The following is a 6660-nucleotide window of genomic DNA, read 5'->3' as shown; positions in this document are numbered from 1 at the left end:
AAGACGGACAGGAGCTTGGATTGGTCCCCGGGGGCGGCCCACGCCCCATGTCTGCTCCCGGCTGCCCTTGGAGGGAAGGACGATGGGATGGGAAAAGTGAAGAGAGACATTTCATCGGCGACTCAGTGCATGTGTGTGTTCCTGTGGGTCGCATCCCATCTTGCATGTGTGTGTGTTAATCTGCATGACAATTAAAGACTTCTACTGACTTCAAAAGCATTTGTCAAAGTGGACCTGATCGTTCCAATGGAACGTCTCTTGCAGCTGGGTGTCAGGCCTGCCCTAATGCCCTGGTTATGTAGCTCTGTTTCTGGCTGCAGGCAAAGTGTATGGTTCCAAGACTGCCATTCCGACTGGGCAGAGCTCACTACTTGGGCCTCTCATCTTCCTCGCCCTCATCAATTGTGCTGCCAGTGATTTCCAAAACATTATGTGGAGGATTTTAAATCTCCTCCATGTGTGCCACGCTGACAAAGTAACATCTACCCAGGCAGCCCTCCACATCCTTGACCGTTGGGTCCTCGGGAGTCAAATGGCACAATGTACACAAGGCAATTTACATTAGGCCTTTTGCATATCCCTCCTAGTTACACACAGTCATCATATCCCTCCTAGTTACACATACACAGTCATCATATCCCTCCTAGTTACATACACCGTCCTCATATCCCTCCTAGTTACACATAGTCCTCATATCCCTCCTAGTTATACACACAGTCCTCATATCCCTCCTTGTTACACAGTCCTCATATCCCTCCTAGTTACACTGTTATGGTTTGTAACAGACCTCAAACGCAACGGCACAGACAGGAAGTTCAGAGTTAGCCAAATGCTAGGGCGTATTTATTTACAGAGTCAAAAGATGGATGAGGTACAGTAATCAAACAAACGGGAATTTGGTATGTGACGTTGTAGCGGCTCTGCAGATACTCCCAGTAGATTAGTGGTGGGGAATTGGCATGTGACGTTGTAGCGGCTCTGCAGATACTCCCAGCTTTCACTCACGGTGGAAAAACGGAGAGAGAGAGATATCAGAAACAGCCCAACGAACACACAGAGGCAGAGAGGTGACTGAGTCCAGTATAAATCACAAGTGACTTGATCTTCGGTGTACCACACACAAGTTAGCTGAGTCCAGTGAAAAACACGGTATTCTTCAGTGTTATTCAACACACAAAATAGCTGAGTCCAGTGCAAAACAAAACGGAATTCTTCAGTGTTATCCTAACACACAAAATTAGCTGAGTCCAGTACAAAACAAAAACTGTATTTCTTCAGTGTTAACCAAACACACAAAAAACTGATAATCCAAAAGGAACTGTTTCCAAAAACTCACCAAAGCGCAACGCGTAAAGCGGGCAGAAAACGAGGCGCAGCTCCAACACGGGGAACCAGGTTCTCCACAGCGGTTCTCCACAAAAGGTCCTGGAGAGAAAGTAGACAGGAACAGCGACGGGGAAAAGCAGGTATATGCAGTTGTATTCCAGAACAGTAGTACTCAAAACGACCCGGCAACGAATGACAGAAGGTCAGAGTATATGAAGCCTCTGGGGCGCTGATTAGAACACACATCAGGTGCGTGATGGTAATTGATACTTTGACTTAGAAGTGTGCGTTCGGCAACGGACCAATCATCACAGAATCCTCACAGTACCTTAAAGGAACGGAGCGTGTGGCGGGGAACGGACCAATCATCACAGTACCTTAAGAAGCCTGTGGTGGGGAAAGAACCAATCCTCACAGTACCCCCCCCTCCACGGGAGCCACCCGGCGACCAACTCGGCCCCGGCCTGCCCGGAAGGGACCGAAGGAAGCTGGCGATCAGGGGCACTGGAGAGGGGGACAAAGACAGAGGCCCGGAGAGGGGGACCGGAGACGGGGACAGAGGACCGGCGAGGGAGGCCGGAGACGGGGACTGGGGCCCGACAGCGGAGGCCGGGCACGGGGACAGAGGACCGGCGAGGGAGGCCGGAGACGGGGACTGGGACACGGTGAGGGGGCTGGACGGCACCTGAAGACACTGGGCACGACAGGAGGGGCTTCACCCCCTGATGGTGCCGGAGGACCAGGCGATGTGGGGCTCATGCAGCGCGAGCCAAGGCCTGCCCAGGACCACAGGGACAAGAGAGCTGGTGATGAAAAACTGGAGTCTCTCAACGTGGTTACCAGCAATGGTGAGAAGGACAGGACAGGTGCGTTGAGTGATGTCAGCCAGGCGGCGATGATCCAGCGCGAAGACCTCCAAGGGCCTCTCGAGGTCCTCAAGTGGAATGTTGGCCCGGGTGGCAAACTCAACGTCCAGGAAACTCCCATCAGCACCAGAGTCAATGAGTGCACCCACCGTCGCCCGCTGGTCCGCCCAGGCTAGGGTGACGTTCGCCAGACGGTTAGGTGGTGCACGGGTGGGGGAACAGGAAAAACGGCTCACCAGGATCTCCCGGGGTCCCGGCGAGCCTGGTCTTCTTGGCCGGGTAGGGCAATTGGAGACACGGTGTCCATCCCGGCCGCAGTAGAGGCAAAGGCCGGACCTGAGCCTGGACTCCCGTTCGGCCAGGCTAAGGCGGTTGCGTCCCAGCTGCATGGGTTCCTCCTCGGTCACGGCTCAGGAGGGAAAAAACCCACCGCTCACGGAGGGGGCAGGACGGTCAGCACTGTAGAGGCGGCCGCCGGGAAAGGGAGCCCCTGAGCGGAGGTCGATGGCACAGTCGTAAGGCCGGTGAGGCGGAAAGACCTGAGCCCTGGACTTACTGAAAACCTCCTCGAGGTCGTGGTACTCGGGGGGTACGTCTGGGGGTCCCCGTCGTGCTCGCTCACGCCTTCTCTCCCGGAGGCGTCCGTCGATGCGGATAGCGAGGCTGATCAGGCCCTCGAGAGAATCGGGCTCCTCTTGGGTCGCGAGCTGGTCCCTTACTGCGTCGTTGAGCCCCCTCAGGAAGGTGAGACGAAGCGCTTGATCGTTCCAACCGCTCTCTGTTGCGGCCAGTCTGAACTCCAGCGCGTAGTCTCTGACACTGCCACTGTCCTGCCAGAAGGTGCCCAACCGAGCTCCTGGGTCCTGGCCACGGGCTGGGTGGTGAAAAACCCTGCGGAGCTCTGCCACGAAGTCTGGGTAGGAAAAACAGAAATCAGCCCCCATTGCCCAGGAGGCAGTAACCCACTGTGCTGCTCGGCCCGTGAGCAGGTTAGTCATGTAGGCTACTCGGGATCCCTCTGATGAAAAACGGCTGGGTTGATGAAGGAAGACCAACTCACACTGCATGATAAATGTGGCACAATCCTCGAAGTTACCCTCGAACAGACGTGGTTCGGAGAGACGGGGCTCCCGAGGTGCGAGGTCTGCCGCGGGTGGTGAGCTGGCCGAGACTCCTGGGACAGGTGGGGTCAAAAGCAGAGTGTTTAATGATGTACGGAGAGCCTGAAGCTGGTGCAGAATAACAGCCTGCTGATACCCCTGGGTGTCAATGGCATCGAGAATAAGCTGGACCTCGGCCCGGAGGTCCTGTAAAGCGGCCGCAGCCGCACCCAACTGTTGGGTGTGGTCGTTGACCAACTCGATCTGGACCGCCAACGCTGCCCTAATCCGGTCTGTGTCGGCTGAGGTCGTCATGGCCGGGTCGTAATGTTATGGTTTGTAACAGACCTCAAACGCAACGGCACAGACAGGAAGTTCAGAGTTAGCCAAATGCTAGGGCGTATTTATTTACAGAGTCAAAAGATGGATGAGGTACAGTAATCAAACAAACGGGAATTTGGTATGCGACGTTGTAGCGGCTCTGCAGATACTCCCAGTAGATTAGTGGTGGGGAATTGGCATGTGACATTGTAGCGGCTCTGCAGATACTCCCAGCTTTCACTCACGGTGGAAAAACAGAGAGAGAGATATCAGAAACAGCCCAACGAACACACAGAGGCAGAGAGGTGACTGAGTCCAGTATAAATCACAAGTGACTTGATCTTCGGTGTACCACACACAAGTTAGCTGAGTCCAGTGAAAAACAACACGGTATTCTTCAGTGTTATTCTAACACACAAAATTAGCTGAGTCCAGTACAAAACAAAAACGGTATTTCTTCAGTGTTAACCAAACACAAAAAACTGATAATCCAAAAGGAACTGTTTCCAAAAACTCACCAAAGCGCAATGCGTAAAGCGGGCAGAAAACGAGGCGCAGCTCCAACACGGGGAACCAGGTTCTCCACAGCGGTTCTCCACAAAAGGTCCTGGAGAGAAAGTAGACAGGAACAGCGACGGGGAAAACAGGTATATGCAGTTGTATTCCAGAACAGTAGTACTCAAAACGACCCGGCAACGAATGACAGAAGGTCAGAGTATATGAAGCCTCTGGGGCGCTGATTAGAACACACATCAGGTGCGTGATGGTAATTGATACTTGACTTAGAAGTGTGCGTTCGGCAACGGACCAATCATCACAGAATCCTCACAGTACCTTAAAGGAACGGAGCGTGTGGCGGGGAACGGACCAATCATCACAGTACCTTAAGAAGCATGTGGTGGGGAAAGAACCAATCCTCACATACACAGTCATCATATCCCTCCTAGTTACATACACACAGTCCTCATATCCCTCAAGGTTATACATACACACAGTCCTCATATCCCTCAAGGTTAGATATACAGTCCTCATATCCCTCCTAGTTACACAGTCCTCATATCCCTCCTAGTTACACATACACACCGTCCTCATATCCCTCCTAGTTACACATACACAAAGTCCTCATATCCCTCCTAGTTACACATACACACAGTCCTCATATCCCTCCTAGTTATACATGCATAGTCTTCATATCCCTCCTACCTGTAGTTACACATACACACAAATGTTTATTTCATCAGATGTCAGAGCTAAGTAATCAAGTAATCAGTAAAGTAACTAGATTACTTTTTAAAGGAGTAATCAGTAATCAGATTATTTTTACAAGTAATCTGTAGCATCACTGATGTAGAGTAAGTCACCATAATCGAGTAGTGGTAAGAAGGTGGTCGAGATCAGGTGACTTCTCACTTTAAGTGAAAAACAGGACCTGTTTCTGAAAAAGAAGTCGAGTTTAAGCTTCAGCTTTGACACAAGTTTATTTATGTGAGATTTAAACGTAAGGTTCTCATCCACTGTAATGCCTAGATATTTGTAAGACGTATTAGAAAAGTATTTCTATTCTATTCTATTCTAACCCTTTCGATGTCAGTCCCTCCAGCAGTAACAAGTGTGGGAAGATCAGCTGGGAGTCTCTTCCCATTTGAGAAGAGCATAAACTTTGATTTGCCAGCATTTAACACAAGCTTAAACTGGGTAAGATGAAGACTGAACAATGTCAAAGGCAGATTGCAAGAACTCCCATCGTTTGCACAACACTGGGAGATGAGCAATAAATTACTGTGTCATCAGCATAGAAATGGTAAGCAGCATTAGACAGGTTGATACAAAGATCATTTACATATATGGAGAACAGTAGAGGTCCCAGTACGGAACCTTGTGGTAAACCCTTAAGTACAGGGAGGAAAGAGGATGAAAAACCAGCAGACTGTACACACTGCAATCTACCTGTCTGGTCATTTGAAAATCACTCTACAGCCTGTCTAGATAAACCAGTTTTATGTAGACACTTCGATAAAATGGCATGGTCAACCGTATCAAAGGCTTTGGATAAGTCTAGGAACAGAGCTGCACAGTATTAATTGGAATCCAGTGATTCAATTACATCATTGACTACTTTAAGAGTAGCAGTGATCATGCTGTGCTTCTTTCTGAAACCTGACTGGTTCTTGGAAAGCAGGCCATGTGAGTCTAAGAAATCTTTTAGCTGCTCACTTATTAGTTTCTCAAGGACTCAACTGACCCCAGATCAGATAATTTGGCTGTAAGGCCCTCATGTGATTATCCTTCTACTGACCCAATATGTAAACTCTGCTACCCTCTAGTGACAGAGAAAGGAAGTGGAAGAGGGTTGATTGATTGATTGATTGAACATTTGATTAACAGATTGCAGAATGGGTACAATACAGTACGGCTCAATACACACAATTGTTAAGGGGATGCAGACCAGAGAAAGACTTTTTTACATCAGGGTCCCCCATTTTCTATTCATAGTGACATTTATGACATACACAACATACGTGATATTTATGGCATAGGGACATACAGGTATATAGTACTGTTACATTTGTGACATATAGGCCTACGATATGCAAATATACAGTAATGTTACCCATAGATCCTAACAGAGAATATATACATATGATGGGCATTGGGGAGGAGACTACATACCGGTACATACGGTGGGGGAGAGAATATATACATACGGTGGGGAGGAGACTGTCTATTAGGAGGGGGTGGGGGTTTGGACATTTAGGAGGGGGTGGGGGTCTGGACCATAGATATCTATAGAACACTAGATAGCTTAGGGCGGAGTCACCAGCGTCACTGAACCGCCGCCATCTTGCCAGGGGCAGCCTTGAGTGAGAGTGAGTGAGCTGCACAGACAAAAATACTCATAACTCGCTGAAATATTGACGGATTTACAAACGGGTTGGTTTGCTATAAACATCAAAGATGTAGTTATGATACTGCATACTTATAAAAAAAAATGTAAAGATGTTTTTTTTTACAAACCGCTTGAATCATAGCCACGTTAATAATGCTTG

This window comes from Notolepis coatsorum (assembly GCF_963971535.1).
Source record: "Notolepis coatsorum genome assembly, chromosome: 20".
In the NCBI taxonomy this organism is placed as follows: domain Eukaryota; kingdom Metazoa; phylum Chordata; class Actinopteri; order Aulopiformes; family Paralepididae; genus Notolepis; species Notolepis coatsorum.
Note: the sequence above shows the minus strand (reverse complement) of the source record.